Source organism: Ornithodoros turicata, chromosome 5 (genome assembly GCF_037126465.1).
Source record: "Ornithodoros turicata isolate Travis chromosome 5, ASM3712646v1, whole genome shotgun sequence".
NCBI lineage: Eukaryota > Metazoa > Arthropoda > Arachnida > Ixodida > Argasidae > Ornithodoros > Ornithodoros turicata.
In genome coordinates this window covers 20,499,682-20,521,273 of record NC_088205.1, presented here as the reverse complement: position 1 = coordinate 20,521,273, position 21,592 = coordinate 20,499,682, and the positions used below count along the sequence as shown (strand labels likewise).

General features: G+C 46.0%; 1 protein-coding gene and 1 long non-coding RNA gene across 2 annotated transcripts in view; one reads left to right on the top strand and one right to left on the bottom strand.

Moving 5' to 3' along the window:
- Window positions 1-21,592, bottom strand: part of LOC135395367 (helicostatins-like) — a 129,424-nt gene that overhangs the window by 29,340 nt on the left and 78,492 nt on the right. The window lies entirely within an intron of this gene.
- The window catches only part of LOC135395368 (uncharacterized), a 113,806-nt gene that overhangs the window by 15,228 nt on the left and 76,986 nt on the right, over window positions 1-21,592 (top strand). Inside the window, exon 2 of the long non-coding RNA XR_010423042.1 lies at window positions 8,107-8,229. This is a non-coding gene — a long non-coding RNA (uncharacterized LOC135395368). The remainder of the gene's footprint in view (window positions 1-8,106; window positions 8,230-21,592) is intronic.

The window sequence follows — 21,592 nt, the reverse complement described above, 5'->3', positions numbered from 1 at the left end:
CCTGCGCTACTCCAGCTGTTGAGTTATGGAAGCTTGGGATGGCCATATGAAATAGCATGGAGAACATGACTGTGTATGTTGAGAAAACCGTTAGATCACCGTTGGCCCGAGTTCCTTCTATTTGGGCATCCATTGGTAATAGCACCTAAGTTCTGAAACCTGTCATTTCCGAAGGAAGCAAATGAACGATTGAAACAAATGAATGAATGAAAAAAAGAAGCAGTCTACGCGATTATCGTTCACAGGGTTTTCATAACATCATTGACTGTTGTGCGGCCAACTACTTGATGGTCATTTACAGCATCATCCACCGCACTACTCACAACTACTACTACTACTACTACCTCACAACTAATCCTCCCGCCTATTCGGACTATTCCTCAGATTGCCTCCAGCTCCATGAAGTGCTTGCTTTCGTCCAAGACAGGGACCTTTTTGCTCGCGTACTCGACTATCCTTGCGTCGCTTAGATAGGGTTCGGAATCCCGGGCCTATTTTACAGTCCTGGGATTTCGAGATTTCTAAATGTGAATCCCGGGACAAGATCGGGATATTTTTTGTCTTTTCAGCTATGCTCAGGATGCCGTATAGAAATGTATCCAGCCGCACATCGATGCGATACAGTACGCGTTTCCTGTCATTCCCGCGGAATATTCTAGTGGAAGAAAACGCGCGCGCACACACAAACACGAACACTGCTCACCGGGCACAAATTTCGCCGCGTATTATTTTGAGCTTTCGCACAGTGAAGAAATGTCGACTTCGCGTTGGACTGCGTCTGTTCTCGTCCGCTACGGAATATCTCGTGGCTGCGCTGCAGCATATTTCCCGCGGTTAGCAGTGCACGAGAAGACATGACGTTCAGCACTTACATATACTAAAGCGGCTGCTAAAAGCAATAACTTTTTTCGCATATTCCGCTGGAGTATTCTGAGGAGTGGTGCGTTTCGCTCTTCTCCCTTTTTACTCATCCACAGTAATTGTTGTGTTCTGGTCTGGAACATTCCAATCTATAGTTTTCTCAAAAGGCTCTGTCAGTTTTTCTTCTCACTTTCGAACATACGTGTTCGCGAAGTTTAAGAGAACAAACAAAAGAAATTCTGCGGAGAGAGAGAGAGAGAGAGAGATTCTGCAGTATCTTGTGTGGCATGAATCGGAAGGCTCACGATTTCGTAGGAGTTCTAATGCAAGTTGAGGGCTGTTCTTGGCTATAGCTTGCGTTGTTCACATAAGTCAGTAGGTAACGTATTTCTCATATGTCGTGGACGATGAGGTTGGTTCGGTTTCGAATTACAAATACTGTAAAAGTCGTTGATTTCGCGTGGAACATATTTTTGCGTTTTGGTGGAGGCCATTGTTGACGCGGGAACTTAAATTCTCGAAAAATGCAAGTTCATGTTTCTCGGTGACGTCAGTGTATCTACTTCACGAGTACTTAAATTCGCGAATGTTTGGCGCTCGCGGAAAACGCGAAAAATCGTTCCGCGCGAAAAAAAAAAAAAAAAGAGGAAAACAAAAACACTTTTACAGTAATATTTTTAGGGGAGGGCAGCTGGAAACCAAAAGTCGGTAAGACATCGTTCTTTCCTTTTCACTCGTACGACAGCATATTCGTGGTCCAGAAAGTCGAAATTCATTGTCCCGAAATCCCGGAACTTCGGGATCCGAACCCTACGTCGCTACCCTTTCCCTGAAGTAAAACAGCTCCAAATGCTTTCTTTGGTGCATCTATATTCGACTATCCTCGTGTTGCTATCCTTTCTCTGAAGTAAAACAGCTCCAAATGCTTTCTGTGATGCATCTACGTGTAATTATGTAGGATGTTCGTGGCTGAATGTTGCTAGTAGTCGACCCAGGGCGCACGATCCCCGCACTATAGTCGTGACGTTGACTGCCTGAGCGTGGCCGGCTACAGCCCGGTTCACCCTATTGCGTTCCAATGCGCGCGAATTCGTGCGGGTTGCCGTTGTAAAGCCTGGTTCGCACTGTTGCGTTTCAGTACGTCCGTCCGTCAGCGTCTCTGTGTGACGGACACATGGGTTTCAAGGTCACGTCCGCACTTTTGCAACGCAGATTTAGGAGAAACGGCTTACAGTAGAATACACGAAGTGAAGTAAAAGAAGTTTTCTTTTTCCAATCCAATCCAATCCAAGATAAGGGCGTGCGTCGACACGGTTACCGGGGCAACGACCGGCGTTTCCTGCGTCGCTCCGTCTAAAAATTTAACTCTGCGAACTTATTCGTCCGTCCCTTTCGAAGGGGCTTGCGTCGGTTCGCAGACGGTCGCAAAGCTGAAGGACGCGTTGAAACGTATAGTGCGGGTACCATAGTGCGGGCCAGGCTTAACCAACTTGTGCGTCGCAGGGAGTAATGGCAGGATCGGCTCGTCGTGTGTCGCCTCGCGGAACAGAACCACGTGAACAGAACCCAAGGAGATCCAATCGTAGGCCGTTCTCCAGGTAGAAGAAGAAGAAGAAGAATGTTTGCTGCCCTTCTCTGTTCTCAACATGGCTGCCGTGGACAGTGGGGAATGAGAGGTGCGTAGTTCACTTGATACGGCAACTTTTTCAGAAAATTTCTTCAACATTGCATTGGAAGAACACTGTCTCGAAGATGCCCGCCATTTTTGCTGCTGCTTCCTCTTCTTCCTCGCGATGTGACGGAAGACTTCATTGGTCAGGGCTTGCGGCTGCTTGCGGTGCCCGCGACTATGTGAACAGCCCAACGCATTGCAACGCAAATGCACGCACGCATTGGAATGCAATAGTGTGAACCGGGCTTACGGCAAGCAGTTCCGCCAGCACCACGACTGCTCAAGTGATTGATTCGTTACTTCGATGACAAATTGGCAACGATGGAGGTACCTGGAGCCAGATAACATTATTAAATAATTTGTTAGCAAATCAGCTGTCTTGTTGCGCTCAACATAAAACAATAGAAATCACAGACATTCTTTCCCGCTCCGTATATGCACTTTAGAATTGAATTGTGTTACGTAAATGGAGAAAAATTGGCTAGTGATGCAATTGTGTATGACATGCTTTAGAACATGCAATAAAACACTCACAATTGAGTTTGTGTTGTGCAGCGATGCGTTTTAGAAGCCCCAATAAGGGAGGGCATAGCTTGGTTATTGTCCCGGTGATGGAAAACTGACATAAAATGGCGATAAACCGGGCTGGTGCCCCTGAAAGTGAACGTACAGGGATCTGTCACGATCCCGGTGTAATGTACCTTGAACCGTAGGGGAGGAAAAGCTGACCCGATTCACGTATGCTATGTACTGGAATCAAATCGGCTAACCTTAACGTATGCGCATGTTCAGCTGATTCTCTGTTACGCATCGCATGCCCATACTGGGGTTTACATGCGTACGAAAACGGGTCGATTTGCTGGGAGAGCCTATCCTATTCAGTCCGTTAGACAAAGGTGGCTCGAGACGGTTGACGCACATTAAGATAGTGAATGTAAACAGAAGATGCGCATCGAGGGAAGAATAGATGATTATGGGAAGGCGGGTTAGTTGCATCATCTGCTATAGTGTCAGTCAGGTCACAAAATGGCGACTACAGGTGCAAGGAGTTCCAAGCCACGCTCCGCTTTGGATGCGGGTAGGATAGGATTTGGAGAGGATAGTCCACACTGACAGGAGCAGCAGGACTTGAAGTGTGGTGATGCTGATATAAAAAGTGTTAAAATAAAACGTTGAAAATGCAACTCTTAAAAATACAACTTTCAAAATAAGCTGGGAAAAATTACCTTGGCAAAATCAATGATTCGAAATAAATCTTTCAAAATCCATCCTCTTTGGTTTGTGGACAGCTGAAGCTTTCTACGTCCAGCGTCAGAAAATAGTACGCTCTTCTCATTCATCTGAGAACGAGGATTTCGCAATACAGGAAGTAGGTTGTCCGTACATTCCCTGTGACTGCGTTCTTTGTATGCTTATATTTCTACTCTAAACAGAAATCAGAAAGGAAAGTGAAGAAGTGGACGGATACGGATTCAATGGGCCAGCTATCTTGACTCCACGTAGTGGTCTACGCATCCACCACTTCTACTTCTGCTACGCAGTAGCCATCGCCATTGCCATCTCTACGTTCTGAGAAAGTATTTCCGGCTTATAGGAACAGCCTTGTTCACATATCAGCGCAGGAGCGTGCCCGTTATTCCGTTATTCATACGCGTCGTCCTGAGCACTTTCAAACTGGATATTTTAACTCCGGTCGGTTAACTTCCTCTGATGTTATTGGAACAAACATACTTATGAGAGGGTGTTGAAATGTTATCTGCCCGACAAGAAAGAACGCGGCCTAGAGCCATAAACATTTATTACAATCCCACTTATTCGTCTCTACGATCAAGGCACTTGGTGCCTGAGGCTTCTTTATAATCATAGAAAAAGAAATCCGACGTCTGCTGTCCGAAATATGCTTCGGCTGTCCCTTCCACGTAGGAGTTCCCCAGTATTTTTTGTTTCCCCAGGTTTCGAAACAAAAAAATAGTCCGATCGGGCAAGAGCCGGAGAGTACGGCGGATGTTCCAGTGCATTCAAATGCATTCAATCGCATTCAAGTCCTTCAGAAGCTGCATTGTCTCGCCTGCTTTTGTGAGCTGGTGCATTGTCCCGCAAAAGAAGAACGCCTCTTCCTAGCTTCGCGCGCCGTTGTTCTTTCAAATCCTCCTTTAAAGGATCAATGAGGTGACATTTAGCGTGGCTCCAAAGCCTGTCTCATTGGTCAAGCTGTCCATCAGCGGCCCCCGTGCAAACTATTTTCGTTCTACGGTGCATTATAACTGCCCAATCAAATTTACAAAAAAAAAAAAAAAACAGTCGGAGAAAACAACCGCGGACGGCCAACACGATCCTCACATATATGTATAGGGAAGTCTCCGTGTCCCTTCCTTTATGTCTTTCTACTGAGCTCACGAGTCACGTGCCCGGCGGCCACGTTACGTCACGACGTTCCCGCATTCTCTAATATGCTGTTTTCGCGAGTGTGTTCACAGTTCCGTCCTCGGTAGCTCGGTCGGTAACGGTCGGTAGCTTGCTGAGGTAAAGATCGCGGGTTCGATCCCGGCAGAGGGCGGTAGCAATGGGGGGGGGGGGGGGGAGGTAAACATCGCATCCAGCACCGTGTGTCTGAGGTTTCCGGCGCACGTCAAAAGAAGCCTAGGTGCTCCAAATTATCCGCAGTCCTACCCTGCGGCACGAGCAACACTGCGCAGACAGACCTTACGTGTAACATCACCGTACCATTACCATTATTCCGAGTGGAGGATTTTTTTGAAGGTGTGTGGAATAGGGGCCTCGCTCTGTAGGTCACCTGCACTCGTCGTACCTTCGCATTTTATTCGTTGCAGAACACGCTGCAGCGAAGATTCACCTCTGTGCACCTTCAACCGGCACGTTCTACCGTTCTGGAGCTAGTCAGCCATCGAAACACCTTCTTCGCCCCAGAAAACCAAGGCGACCGCCTTTCCCGCTGATCGTGGTGCCTCGAATCGAGTCTCAAGCAGAGCGCCCTTTTCTTTGTGTAAATGAAACTCTCTCTCCCCCCCCCCCCTTTCCCTGAGAGAACACGAGTGCCGAGTGGTCACCATTTGCACGAGAATGCACAACGCAAGTCCGGCTCCCGTTCTGGCTGAAAACAGCCGGAACCATTATAACGCATTTCCCCGTGTCTGGAATCCTTCCGGAAATGAGTGAGGCTACGATTCCTGGGTTTCGGCACCAAAGATGTAGGGAAAGGACACAGTAACGATAACGAACAGCATTACAAGTGCAAAAATCTTCAGCTTCATCTTCTTCAAAGCAGTTGTGCACAGCTTATTGGTCTGGCATGGAATGACACGGCGGGCTCCATGGTCATGTTGCATACATCAGGCGGACACTCAAACTTCGTACAGAGAGAAGGAGCAGGAACAGGGTTCGAAACCTAAGATGGATACTCAAACAGTGAACGCACGCAGTACGCTGGAATGAAAGACACGAAAACGAAACCGCGGCGCCTCCTCACGTGCATTTGTTCTCAGCCAGTAGCAGACGACATTCGAGAGGGCGCCACATCTCACGCAAATGGTCCTGTTGCTTTGTGTCACGATCATAGTGATACAACCATGTTTCATGAACTGTAACAAGCCGCTCAAGGAAAGTGTCACTATAGAACGTTCAAAATGCTGCAAAATCAACTTGGAGGCAAAAAACCATCAGGCACAGAGTCACTGCTTATCATATATCATTGTCATAGCAAAAATAAATAAATTAATAAAATGTGACCATTTCGCCGTCACTATTTTACCAATGTAATTACACTGCGAATGTTTGAGTGCTTTCCTTCGGGGAAAGGTAGAATTGACAAAGCGCACATGTACTGCGATAGGGTCACTTGAGGTGAATGGACTTGGAAGTAGAGTCCTGCACGGCACGCGGGACCTGCGGGGTAGCGGGTCCGGTGCGGTCGATGCATTTTACCAAAACACTATTAGAAAGTACACGGAGTTGCTCAATATTTTACGCGTCTGCGCTCCAATCGCTCGAATTATGACGTAAAACGTCGCTTACAAGGGCGGAACAAACGCTCACACCGTTTGGGTGCAACAGCGCCCGTGTGTTCTTCTTTGTCCACGTCACGCTTCGTATCATCATGCCTCGAGTCACAAACCAACACGCACCTTTTTGCCCCCAGCGCTGATGTCGTACAAGAAATCATGCGCACAGACACATGTAGTCATCAGGCATAGACCAGGGAGTACTCTCAGTTTACTGCGCGTTCATCGCGCTGCGGGTAGCGGGTCGGGTGCGAGTGAGCTTTTTGAAAAAATATGCGGGCTGCGGGCGGATGCGGGTCTCAGTTTGTAACGGGACTCGGGTTGCGTATCGGGTGCGGATTTGAACCTGCGCTCACGGCTCGGATGCGGGTCAGATAATCCCGACCCGCGCATGACTATACTTAGAAGCACCATCTAAACTCGTCAAATCCCGAAATCCCGTCCCGGGATCCCGGAATTGACAGCAAAATATCCCGAAATCCCGGGACAGCAAAAATCGCTCGGGATTGACAACCCTAGTTACGACTCTCTATCCGCCGTTTACAATACCTACAGAGTGGCACTAAATCTTTGTGTTCCGCCGCAGATGGGAGTTTCACAAAGGATCCCGCTTGCAATAGAAACGCATCTTTCTTGCGATCTTTCTAAGACATGCTCCGAATGTGATATGGAAGTCGGTGTCCTATCCACGTTCTAAAATTGTTTCCTGAAAAGCATTCAAAGAATATTAGGCGAGTCTGTTCCTGTTACTTAGTGCGGTAGATGTGACTTATTTTTTGCGACATCGCGGGACAAATGAATTTCAGTTGGATGACGGGGGAATATGTTTATTAAGCAAGAAGAAAGGAAAGATCAGCGAAACGGAGGTCGGCTTGCTATTAAAAAAAAGAAAAAAGGACGGAAAATGGGAGAAGAAAAGAAAAGGGAAGACAAAGAAGAGAAGAAAAGGGGAAGACAAAGAAGAAAAGAAAAGGAAAGGAAGAACAGAAAACTAAAACTGAGAAGCCACACACACGGTCACACAATCACAAGGCGTTGACAAGGTTCGAAGCGTGGAGGAAGCAGAGAAGCGCAGTGGTGACTGCCCACTTGGTCGACTGACGAACGGGACCCAGTAAGGTAGCCAGTGTCATAGTGCCGTAGCCAAGTTGGGATAGACGACGACAGAGGGCATCACGGTGCAGAAGGTTCAGTTGGATGAATAAACGAAGTGGGTTTCAAACGACGGCTTTGAACATTCGAGCGCTTGAATTACATTGTACGTAACACGTATAACGCTATAATATTGTTGCAGAAATGCTGCAGTAAAAATTGGTGGTTTCGAGAGGGAGGAAAAGAACTAGAGTTTAATCGCTGTCAAATAATGTTGTTTTAGAAAAACTAAAAGGAAACATTTTGAGTTATTATAATGCAATTTCTTCCCATAGTAAACCTAAGACGTTTTCTTCCTGTATTTCATTACCAGAAGGCAACAGAGTGTTTGAAATGCTGTATTTCCTGGCAAATTATTTTCATAGTTGAGTGTAACGGGAATACATGAACGTTCTCTTTCAGCGCCCGAGATGCCGTTGAAGACGACCATAGTCGCATTTTGGAGTCGTTCAAGAGCCCTGCAAGTAACCGAAAGGGCGCTTTGAAACGTAGGACGCAACAACAAAAGCCTCGAAGTGCCTTAAGGTAAGCTTCCATTGTGTTGGCTACAAAAGCGGTTGTTCAGAGAGGGTCTCGTGGGACTACCAGGCAGAAGACAATGGACTGTTATGCGTAACAAGGTGCCATGGTAAGTGCCGTATTTGTGCTGCATTATGGTTTTTAATATGCAACAAGACACCGTGGACGCTCCGTGGATAAAGAATTAACGCAGATCCAAATGAACGCAAACAGGAAGACGAGGATGTTTAGCGCACATGGCAGCAATTTGCGTCGGGACTGCGGGACTGCAACCGTGACGTACCAAGCGTTGTTTGTGAACGAAAAAAAAAGCAACTTCCGAAGATGTTTCTTTGTGCACCTTCTCAGTTCACCTATAATTGAAGCCTTTTTTTTAATCAGTGTATGTGAAAACCAGTCATATACTTTTTTTACGTGTAGAGATCGAGGGGATAAACTCATCCTCTCGTTGGTAGTAACCCCAAGGTAGTGGGTTCGAGTCCTGTGCTATTTGAGCTTTTCCCTGTGTTTTCCGGCAGACCAAATGTCGGCACAGTTTCCTCCGCAGTGGGCCCAGGACGCAAACTAACCTCCCACTCCTTCTGTTCACGTCTGTACGCCGCTCATATAGCCACAGTTGCTTCGCGGCGCCAACACGGAATGAAGAAGAAAGAGAGAAAGCGAACGACATATCTCTCAAGTCCGCTTCAAGCCAAGTTTCCGTGTGCGAGGATAGCTGCGTATAGATTGAAGAATGACACCCACGTACATTTACCTGTCTCCAGAATTCTATTGAAAAAAAAAAAAAAACAACAACACAAAAACAAACAACAAAAAACAACAACAACAACAAAGGATTAAAAAAAATGTAGGAATTTGCTTCCAGTCTAGAGTAAACTGACCAGACGTCCCCGATTTACTATGGATGAGCGCACAGGCACAAGCGTTAGATTACACTTACTTACTTACACTCGTGTGTGTACCTCGTCCTTTTCTGTGTCTCTGCGTTCATCCATAATGATCAGCTCTCTCATCCAACGCGCTCCCCTTGTCCCGACTTAAGCGGTACACTCCTGCAGCCCCTACGTCCCCCCTTCCACCTCTTCCCCCGAATGGTAAAAAGATGCAACAAAGTTCCTTCTCCAGGCTAGAACATTTCCTACTCGAATTGTTGCCGAACGAATCATCCCCGTGTTGTGACTATGTCGAAACAATACGTCGAAACGAAACGTTGTATTCATGAAGCTGCCTCAGAGGGAAACACAGCCACGCGCTCTCTGGCGATGTTGCAGACAGCGCGCGAAATGTGCCAACTAAATTCGCATCCGATTATTTACGATTGAATTTTACAGCTTTGGCTGTGGTGACGTCACTCTCTTCCGGTTCTTGTTACTGCGGGGCACGCACTCTCAAAACAGAACTTGACCGCATAGCACAATCCTAGCCAACCATCATCCTGGATGATCTCTCCTTATTTGTTGATGATTTGTTGCAATGAATGATGATTTGTTCAAAACGGGAGGGGGGATATGTTTAATATAGGATGAAAAGAAAGTAAAAAATAGTAATGTCAGCCAGGCTAATGCCGGCTTGTTATTCAAAAAAAAAAGAAAGAAACTCAAAATACACAAAAAGAAAAAAGAAAAGAACAACTAAGGAAAAAAAGAAAGAACAGTTAGTGCAGCACAGGCACGACTGGCACAAGTCAGGATGTCTTTTTGTGATACCAGTGCAGTTCTGATAACTGTCACAAAAAGGCGTACGTCTACCACAAATCAGGAGTGATAACAGTATAATTCTGTGCAATCGTTGAATTCCTGCAGCACATATACAGGGTGTTTCAAAAAACGTATCATTCGGACTTTATAAAAAAACGGGGCGACGAAGAAATACGGGTTAAACGGCGTTTGTGTGGCAACTGAATTTGCCATCTTTCAAAAATATTTTCATTTGATTTTAATTACAAGAAATGATTGGATTTCTTTAATTGAACTCTAAAATTTCCTAAGTCAACCTAACATTTTTTTTTTACTGAATTAGAGAGCCCGTAGCGAACTTAGTCAGATCCACCAAGAAATTCGCTCGATATTGCAAATAGAACTGGCCCAAAAAATTCCCGAAATTCAGGCTTCAGAGTTTCGGGTATTCAATGGCGCACAAAATCAGTCGCAAAGACGCGCGGAGAGCCTGACATGCTCCTGCCCCCACGAAGCTAGTAGAATTTATCGCCGAACCGGCGTGCAGCACAAGACGTGCCGATAACAAGGCGGTTGACATAGCACAATACGTTGATAAACGGCAAACAAAAATGATTCCGCCTCTTTTTCCCGCCCTCTTTTTTTTCGACCTTCTCTCTTTAAGGGGGCCGGAGTATGTGCTGCTCTCTGCGCGTCTTTGCGACTGATTTGGTGCGCCGTTGAATACCCGAAACTTTGAAGCGTCAATTTCGGAATTTTTTTTTTGGGCAGTTCCATTTGCAATATCGAGCGGATTTCTTGGTGGATCTGACTAAGTTTACTACGGGCTCTCAAATTCTGTAAAAAAAAGTTAGGTTGACTTGGGAAATTTTGGAGTTCAATTAAAGAAATTCAATTTATTTTAATTAAAACCAAATGAAAATATTTTTGCAAGATGGCAAATTCAGTTGCCACACAAGTGCCGTTTACCCCGTATTTTTTCCGTCGCCCCGTTTTTTTTTATAAAGTCCGAATGACACGTTTTTTGAAACACCCTGTACAGGGTGTCCCAGAAAACGTGTAATTGAATTATAATACAAAAACTACACCACCTTGAGTCATGCGGTCAATGACATTTGTTCTTACTGGGTTTTTGCCGCCTTCTGATGTCAATGTCGTGCAACGTAAGTTTAATTATGTAAATTTTTGCGAGCTTAAGTCGGAAATTTGCTAGTAAAGGTCACTTTTTTACCCCACCAATGTGAAGAGCGTGTCTAATTTACTCAAATCAATTATAATTGAGAGGGATATTCAGGAGCTATCCCATCGGAAAAAATAGCCGAACATCATGCTCTACAGAGGTCGCACGGAATAGCGCACGATTAATTTTTCAGCGCAATCTTTGTCAGTCCGACGAAAGGAGGTTGGAAACCCGGTCCACCCCGGCATCGCAGACAGAGATAACACAGGCACGGCTTATCACGTCCGACTTTCGCTGGGATAATGCTTTCCCTCTCCATATTTTAGGAACTATTACTTTTTCTACCATCACCACTCTGTGCAGAGGCGGAGAGTTTTCATTTTCCCGGAGGGGGCAAGGGCGCACCGCGAAGTAAGTATCCTGGCGGGGAGGATGGGAAGTCAAAAGAGGCAAAGAAAATAAGGAAACGAAAGAAGGAAAGTAAAGGAAAAGAAAAATGAAGAACGCAAAACTAAAGCTGAAGAATCACACACTCTGGTGGGATCCTATGATGTATGCAGAACTGGTATAGAAATAAGAGGAAGGAAGAACAGAAAAAACAAACAAAAGAAAAAACAGAGAACGTAAACAGTGAACATGTGCACAACTGAAGGCATTACCGATAAAAGAGATAGGGCGCAGACTAACTGGTGCGTGATGATGAAGGAACGAATAACCGAGTGTAAATAACCGAGAATAAACGAATAATCTTGTGCTTGTCTTCGTGTCCCATGTCTCTCGGTTATTCGTTCCTTCATCATGAAGGCATTACGCCTTTGAAAACTGAGTGCAAAAGGAACAAAATGTATTGAATCCTCGGTGTTTGACCCGAAATGCGCGCAATATAATGAATATGGTCAATGAAATGGAGCAGCGGGAGTTGAACCCGCTCCCAACGTATATGCGTTCCAAAGATCCTATACCGTTACACCTCACTGGCAGCTGCTGGTACCTTTTCGACTGCTTCGTTTCATTGATCTGATTGCTTTGGGTAAAATTCAGGCTATGTGTTGTGTCATCCTCTGTGTTTCTTCGCCTCACCTTCTACTGTGATAATGAGTATGGTGGGCGGATACATATTTTACAAATTGCAAGATGCATTTTTGGGTTTGTGCCTCTTCGCTCTTTTGACCCGGGCGCGCCGAGCCCCAAACGGTTGGTGTCAGCCTCTTAGCGGGACTTCCCGGGGAAGGCGGCTCCCCCCCCCTAGTTCATATTCTGGGGGGGGGGGGCAAGGGCCCCCGTGCCCCCCTGCAGTCGGCGCCTATGACTCTGTGGGCTGGCTTCGGAACCTCCTTTCGTCGGACTGAGAGCGATTGTACTCAAACAGTCATCGCGCGTTATGGTCTGGTGCTCCGAAAAGCATGATATTCGGCTGTTTTTTCCGATTGGATAGCTCGTGAATATCACTGTCAATTATCATGAATTATCGCTCTTCATATTGATGACACGTTTTCTGGGACACCCTGTAGCTCTATTTTAAGGGTTTCGAAGTCACCAACACTGGACAAGAGCTGGTGACTAGATCATGCCATAGCAGCCCTCATGCGGTTTTATCTCGGTGTACGCCCTCATGTAGTCCGTAACTGGACGTTTTTCGTCCTTGCGAAACAAAAGAATTTTGCGTGTGGCGTCTACAGTATAAAAAATGAACTTCACCGCATACCACGCTCCTAGCGCACCATCCACATCTGTACGCCGCTCATAGCCACAGTTGCTTCGCGGCGCTAACATGCAATCAACAAAAAAAATCGTCTAAAATGATATCGTTATCTGCACTGATTTGTTGAAAACGGGAGGCGTACGCCTTTTTTGGGACACTTATGCTGTTCATAATTGTCACAACAACAACAACAACAATAAATGAAGAGGTGATGATGACATGTGGTAATGTTTCCCCGTAGTAATTGTCACAAAAAAGGCGTACGCCTGCCGTTTTCAACATATCAGGGCATAAAACGATATCATTCGATATGATGGTTGGCTAGGAGCGTGCTATGCGGTGAAGTTCATTTTTGAGAGTGTACGGGTAACTCGCAATTGAATAAAACTCTGATATCTTTAATTATCCGCGCCATTGATGATAACGCCGAAGTGTAAGTGCAAGTTCGGTTAAGAGCTGGCAAGATAATTTCGTATGTAAAACACTGAAGGCACATTGAAGGAAATGCATTCTAGTATATTAACTTAAACAAATAAAAAGTAAAAAAGTGTATGATAGTGTTGGCTGGCAGCTGACTCTTCGAGCCGCGCTTTGGGCTCCAAGAAATATTTTCACTTTAGTATAAAGCGTAGCTGCTTTTAAATGAGGTAAGAACTCCTATCTGCAGGTATTTAGTTACGGGTGTAATAGGTGTAATATTGTTCGCCTACGCTTCGTAATTATATTTACAATTTATTGTTCATGACTTCTCCTTCATAACGTGAGCAGCGTTAATACAAAAACGCACTTTTTTTTCGGATACGGGCGAGTAGACGTTGCGCCATCCAGATACCTCTATCCATTGTTACGTCACCTGAAGAATTGTAGCACCCAATCAGACGCCAACGCCGAGGTACACATAAAGTTCTGCTCTGCACTCTTAAAAGTAAGGGGGGGGGGGAGGGTCGAGGTAGCATGACGTTGTCTTAAAAATAAACTTCACCACATAACACGCCCCTAGCCAACCACATCATACCGAATGACAACGCTATCGTCCCTGATTTGTTGAAAACGGGAGACGGAGCCTATCTTGTAGCCATAATGCCGTACATATAATGGCTACATAATAGGCTCCGCCTCCCGTTATCAACAAATCAGGAGCTAGAACGTCGTCATTGGGGATGATGGTTGGCTGGCAGCGTGCTATATGTGGTGAAGTACGTACCTATCAGCAGGCATGGGCATAAATACACTTTTCGGGTATTTAAATATAAACACAAAATACTGCATGTTTTCATGTATTTAAATACTGCCTATAAATACTTTACGGTGAAATTAATTAAATACAAAATATAAATACATTAAGACAGTATTTAAATACTGTAACTACTGCTGTAAATACTTTGAGCCGTTCAGGCACATTATTCTTTTAACTTATATAATAAATGAAGCCGCCTGTGGAAGCATCTCTGCTGCACACAATGCCCACATATTTATTTATTTTTCCGTTATGCAGTGTGATGATTTCAGCATCTTGCGCGCGAACGACTTTAAATTGAACGGAAACGTCTCCTTGAGTCTCAGGAGCAGCGAGGGGGGTACTAGACAAGACGGTAATGGGACAAGAACCGACGACGACTCAAAACCAGCTAATGAACTCGTTATCGCTTCTTCCACTTTCTCTATGTTGAATGAAGTGTTAATTTGTTCATTTGCTGGTTTTGAGTCGTCGTCGGTTCGTGTCCCCAGTCTGTCCTGTCCAGTCCCCCCCCCCCCCCCCCCGACTGCTCCAAGGGCTCAAGCAGATGTTTCCGTTCAATCGTATACACCAGCTTGCCTGCCTCCTTCGGCTTTCCATCTTCAGCAACGACAGTGAAAAACTGCCTGTCAAAAACTGTCTGGTGCGCTGCAGCCATTGTCCTGAGTTCCAAGTAAATGGCTGAGTAGAATTACCGCTAACGGTTTAGACACCAGGCTTTACCAAGTGACGCAAGAGGGTTACGAATCACATCTTTCCCAAATTGGTGTTCTCCTTTCTCTCCCCGCTTCCAAGACTGAAGCAACTGGGGTGGCGATGCCCTCATTCGCACATTCTGCTATTTTGTAGAAGGACGGAAATCCCCGAACACACGGGATGAGTGACCTGTAGCCTCTAACCAAGATACCCTTCATTGCTGGAGGCTAACAATGTGGAACTCCAGAGAAGCCCACAAATACGGAAGGATGAGATATGTGTATTTAAGCGAAAAATATAAATACGCCTAAAATGGTATTTAAATATAAATATCAATACATTTTTCTTGCCTGTATTTAAATACGTATTTTAAATACATGTATTTATATTTTGAATACTATTTTATATACAGTGTATTTAAATACTGCCCATCCCTGCCTATCAGACGAAGTGCGTACCGGATGACAACGTTATCGTCCCTGATTTGTTGGAAAAATGGGGCGGAGCCATTTTGTGACACTTATGCTGTTCATAATTGTCACAAAAAAGGCATACGCCTCCCGTTTCCCGCAAATCATGGAAGATAACGATATCATTCGAGATTATAGTTGGCTCGGAGCATGCTATGCGGTGAAATTCATTCCTGCTGAAGACAGGCCTTGCTCATCGACCCATCTAATACTCTATACTCTCCCCGATGCACTCGTGCACCTCCCCGCATCCCCATCCTTCAACCTCTTCTATCCTCCATCCGTCCGTCCTTCCTTTGTGTTTTGTTTTGCTTTGCGTTCTTTTTCTTTTTTTCTATAGTCGTGACGACGCCCACTTCTGTGTGGCGAACAACGGCGAGCCTATCCTGCCATTACCCCCACCCCCACCCCACCCCACCCCACCCCACCCCACCCCTCCATTTCTAAGAGTGTAGCCAACCATAATCTCGTGTGACATCGTCCCTTCCCCTGATTTGGTGAAAACGGGGGCGTACGCCATTTTTGTGGCATTATGCCACATCGCCCACTTCTGTGTGGCCAACAACGGTGAGCCTATACTGCTATTACCCCCCCCCCTCCCTTGTGCCACTATGCCGTTCATAATTGCCACAAAATGGCGTACGCCCCCGTTTTTATCAAATCAATGGGGAGAACGTTGTCATTCGGGATGATAGTTGGCTAGGAGCGTGCTATGCGGTGAAGTTCATTTTTAAGAGTGTACGCAAGGGCAAAAATGTGAGTGTCATCCCAGAGCTTATATTTCCCCAATTTAAAGGGTGCAGTAAAGTTTACTCGCAATCCCCACGTAGAAGCCATCTCTATCGAAGCAAGTTACATTAGATTAGCCAAACAACAACAACAACAAAAACGACAAAGAGATTCATGCCACTCCAGTGTACATATCTTCCCAATCTGCGAGCCTCAGTAATTTGACTTCAAAATCGCTGTCCAATTGACCGAATGGCCATCCGTTCCAAATTCCTTGTGTTCTTCCTCCGTTCATTTCAAAGTGGAGTCCTTCACTTGCCGTTGTCTCTCGCTGTAATTTGCTCATGCGTTATTATAAGAGGTCGAAAAGAGCAGACAGAGCTCAATGTGGTTTGGTGGGTTGAAATATCCCGAACTAACACTCAACAGTTAAAGCAAGATACGGAACAGATACATTCAGGGTGTTTCACTTTACGCGTTAAAAAATTACGCTGAAAAGGTCCTGGAAATTATGGTTAATTGTATACACTCATCTCGGATGACGATTTGCCATGGCTCCCGAGCACTTCTATCAATTTTAAACTGAATTTTCTCAGTTGAACCGCGAAATTTGCCCAGTCAGCGCGTAGAAAACTCTGTCGCTTTTTCGTCAGAAACATCGAGAATTAATCGAGGCCGGCTACAAACGTGGACGACACAAACACATAAGCCTCTTTCCGGATTTATTTTGAAATTCAGAAAACATATGTCGGATTTCCCCCATTCCGTTACAAAATACATTCGGTACTACAATGGTCACAGCTAAAAACATTTGCTGAAATATAGCTTGCGAAAACCGTTGTTTCGAGGCGCGCAATTTGTCGATCGCGCTCAGGTCTCCGTCAAGAAGCGCGCGAAGACATGGACCTGCCCGGTCACTTGTCCTCTTAGGTGATTCTGCTGATAATAGCAGCAAGGTTACAATGACAACACTTTCTTGCACTCACTTGACGGAGAAGAGTAGAGTCACTAAATGGGGGGGAATATGTTTAATGCAAAGTAAGAAGGAAAGGGAAAGGTTAGCCACGGTGTGGGCTTGCTATTCCCTAATGCTTTCAAGCAAACAGAAGAAAACAGCTGGGGTACAGAAAATTATCAAAAAATACAGAAGTAACAGCTCCTTCACTAATCGTTGCGCATCAGAGAATGCCCAGGAGTTTAGATTCCCGAAGGAATCGTGTCAGCGCAGACGTGACTTCAGCGTGCTGGGTAGGGCCAAGTAGCACCGCGAGGGAAAGCTCTCGGTAGCCTAGATGAGCAAGGCGGCGCCGGAGACTCGATCGGTGGACTTCGTACCGCTGGCAGGCAATGAGAATGTGTGGCACATCGGCTTCTACGTTGCACGTTGGGCAAAGAGGTGATGGGTGCTGATTCATCTTAAATAGGAGGAGAGGAGTTCGGGCCACATTCAGCCGCAGCCGATGAATCAGCGATTCTTCGATGCGCGGGATGCGTCCAGGCACAGCATATGTCATCAAAGGGTCAATGGATTTGAGGAAGGCATTGGTGCGTATAGCTTCTTGCTGAAAGAGCTGTGTGCGGTTGGCAGTGAAGCGGCGGATTTTCAGCTGGCACATAGAGTGCGCAGGGGGAAAGACAGTTGGTTGCTCAGCGTCGTGGGCTTGCCGAGCAAGAGCGTCAGCACGATCATTGCCTGAAATTCCGACATGGCTCGGGATCCATTGGAACACCACTTCGTGTCCCAGTGATACAAGTTCAGAGTGCAGGGCGATGATCGTGGTATATGTGTCACTGATGACTGCGGCAGAGTAAGAGGCCAGCGCCTCCAGAGCCACTTTACTGTCAGTGAGGACCGACCAGGCCCTGGGCGCACACGAGGAGACATGTCTCAAAGCGGCCAGTAGTGCGAATGCCTCGGCCTCAGCAGATGACATAAGAGGGAGCTTGAAGCCGTGCTCAGCTCCATCCTCTGGGATGCAGAAGGCAGCAGACGACCCAACTAGAGAGACTGAAGCATCGGTGTATATCTGGGTGCGATGCCGGTGGTGACTGTAGATGTGGAACAAGGTCAGTTGGCAGGCCACAACTGTTGGCACAACCTTCTTTTTCCTAAGGCCCGGAATTGACGTTTGTACAGTGGGGTAGTGAAGTGTCCACATGGGTGGCGCAAAGGAAGTCCGGGCGGGAGTTGAGGGGATGTTGCTTCGTAAACGGCAAATAGCTTGACCGAATGCAGATGCGGGATAACGTTGCGCAATGTCACAGAGGTAATGGGCTGGATGGCGGACAAGATAACGTGTGTACGCGTGTAAGGCGACACTATCGCGAATAATAAGCACCGATGGCTCGCGTGCCTCCGCCAAAACAGAGAAGGTTTCGGTTGTCTTTGGCACTCCCAAACACCAAATGGGGACCACCTGCTCCCGTGGCATAGTGGTTAGGATGATCGCTTTCCACGGCGATTCCACACAGTTTTTGGCAATTGTAATATGGTGAAATAAAAAGAGAAGAAAGAAAGAAAGGTGAGTCGGGTTCGAATCCTATCACCGGCTGTGTTGTCTGAGGTTTTCCCTGGCTTTTCCGAAGACTTTCCAGACGAATGTCCGCACAGTTCCCCCTGAAGTCGGCCCAGGACGCATACTAAACCCCCTGTCCCCCACTCCTTCTTGCTGTCCTCTCTCCATCTGTCCACATCTGTACGCCGCTCATGGCCACAGTTGCTTCGCGGCGCTAACACGAAATAATAAAAAAAATAATCGACACGTCCTGCTGCTTTTCAATCCTATATGGACATCGAGAGGATAGAGAGGTAGCAAGCGAGCTGGTGGTATAGATCCATAACTTAAAAACCCGAGACTAGGGGACAAAAAACCGACAAACTGGACATGTTATGAACAGAGGGAGTTTCAGCGATTCTTTATGGGCGTATTTGGACTACCCTTTATGCGTTTGGCGGGGACCAAACAAGAACGCAGGAAAATCTTCTGCAGGCGATTCATAGGAGAAGAATAAACATTTTTATTTTTACTCGTTCGTAGTAATATTATCGCATATAATGTAAATCGATGACAAGAAAATATTAACGACGGAAAGTGACCATTTCACCTAACGTGTTCACGTACCATACGTACGTGGCTTTCGTTATGATGCCTATACGTGGACGCAATGGAATTGTATGTCGCACGAGTGGTCGGAAATTCAATAACGCAAAGAACTTTCTCGGGACGCGGGCCTTCGTTGTCTGCGGTATTGGCAAGTATAATTTTTGCGTGTGGCCACGTTAAAGGTACCGCGAAGTTTATGTGGACAGCAATATTTTTAATTTCCTAAGAAAACTGTGGTGGAAAATAATACCCAGTTCGTGAAGCAACAGTGATCCGCGACTGATTTGTCGCTCTTGATGGCTACATAGCTAACTTATTTCGTTTAGAACACAGTGTCGCCAGCATGCAATGTAGTTTTGCCGCCGCGCGTGCTTGACCAGCACTGCGCAGTTGGTGACTACTTGGGCGCAGCGTCGCCCCTAATTTTCAATTTAAATTTTCTGAAAACTTGAAATGTGATTGTGACGGAAATTGGAATGTAAGAGTACAGAAGGCTCCGGGCTATCGAACATATAATTTTAAATAAATCTTAGATAAATTTAAAATAAAAATATGTACATTTTCCGACATTGTGCCTCCACTGTATCCTTTAAACGTGTTTTCCGTTGCGCATAACTGTTTTCGCTGATAGTTAACGAATGACAACAACAACAACAATAAATGATGACGATGAGATGGGGTGTTTCACCGTGATGGTGCGGTACCCTACCCCATTGCAATTGGAACATTATGTGAAGATGATGAAGGAAGGATGAAAACACAAGAAAGAACTAAACCGTCTGGAGCAATCCAGTGGACGAGGGCAAGTCCATGAACAGGTGAAGAACCCGACGATGGAGCACAGGATCTTCTTAACGAATGAGAACAGTGAAATCACCACAAGTTCTCCGGTCAACAACTTTAGTTTCATGATGACCGCCAGAGGGAAGATGTACATAGATGGTCGTGGGTTCACAGTTTAAGGCCCCCCTCATTGACTTTCTCGGGATCATTTCGAACAAGATCAAACTAATCGAGAACTCTGTGAGATACATGCACGAGTTGAGACTTTTTTCCTGTGCGGCTTTCACGGACGTAGAAACCGATCAACTATGTCCATGGAACGCCGGTTCAGTGTCTTTCTATATCCAGTCTAATGGCCAACGACAGGAACTTACAAGACGACGACCCCGTATTCATAATTCTCCGTGGATTGGACGTAAGTGCAGTGCAGTGACCTCTACAGTCTACGATATCCGAGCTTAAGCTATCATAAATCAAAGTGCATGCTCCACTTGTCTCTCTTCCTCCTTTGTGTGGGCGTCAATATTTAGCGTCTTATCACCTCTGGCTGGGGACGCACAGAGTTTCACACTTTCCCTGGGGTTTCACTGCTGTCAGTTGCTTCGTGATGCAAGCACGGGATAAAAACCTCTTGGGGTTTAGACATAGTATTTAATGAACTTGCTCATCGATCATCATTTGCTCCGGTCAGTGACTATAGATTGTTTTAAGGTGCTCATTTCTTTGTTGTCGTTTCGACACCTCCTAGAGCACGATATTTCTTATTCCATGGTGGAATCCTATATGTTCCAGTACCCTCAGAATGGAGTCTATCGAATATCACCCGATCCCCGATATTTTGTTTGTGTTGGCCAGGGTGACACGAAGAAACAATTTACTAGGCAGCACGTGAGCCAAAACAAACCGTGTTACCGCTCTGCAACACTGAACACTCATCGTTTTGACCTTGTGCAATGTTGAAGGAAAGCTGCTTTCCACTTTAGCGCTGTGTTATCCGGACGCATATATAGCCGCGAGTTTTCCCAGTGCACCCGGGTGAAAAAAATCACATGTACTGGGTGAAATCGGGTGCTACTTAAGCGATGCCAAAAAGACGGACCCGTTATGCGTGGTTATGTCTCCTACATATGGCTCCTGCATTCTGAGAAAAAAGAGAGTAACGAGGGAGTGACTTCCCATTTTCACTCCCCTGTCAGTGAGTTACTCCCTCTTGCTCTCTGCATTTGTAGAGAGCAAGAGGGAGTAACTCACTGGCAAAGGAGTGAAAATGGACTAATGTGGAAAGTTACTCCCTCGTTACTTCCTTTTCTCTCATGAACTCCCTCACTGTAAATAGTTACTCCCCATTCCTGTCCAAATTTTAGTCAACAAGTTGCGAGTGACAGCGGCCTGCTTCTCGTGTAGAGATTTTCGACTTATAAACCCGTGTACCACAGTCCGGACTTGGTTATTTAATTATTACTTTTGAGCTAAGTTCTCAGTTGCTTCACACTTACGGGAGGACATTGCGTGGCATTTGACCTTCTGACAAGGTAATTTGTTTAATTATTTATTCCCCCGTTTACCGCGTTCGAGGGAACTGCCCAACGAAGAAGGCCACTGCGGGCAGCTCGCATATTTCCTTTCGTAAGTAGTTCTTTGGGACTACCCAAATTTCCATCCTCCAAGTGGCAGTGCATGACTACCCCCCCCCCCCCCCCCCCACTTGTACCACCATGACGCTTCCCTTTCCCTTTCACGTCGCATCGAGCGAATACAGTGGAGCCAACGGATAGCGCTGCTATTTGTGCGT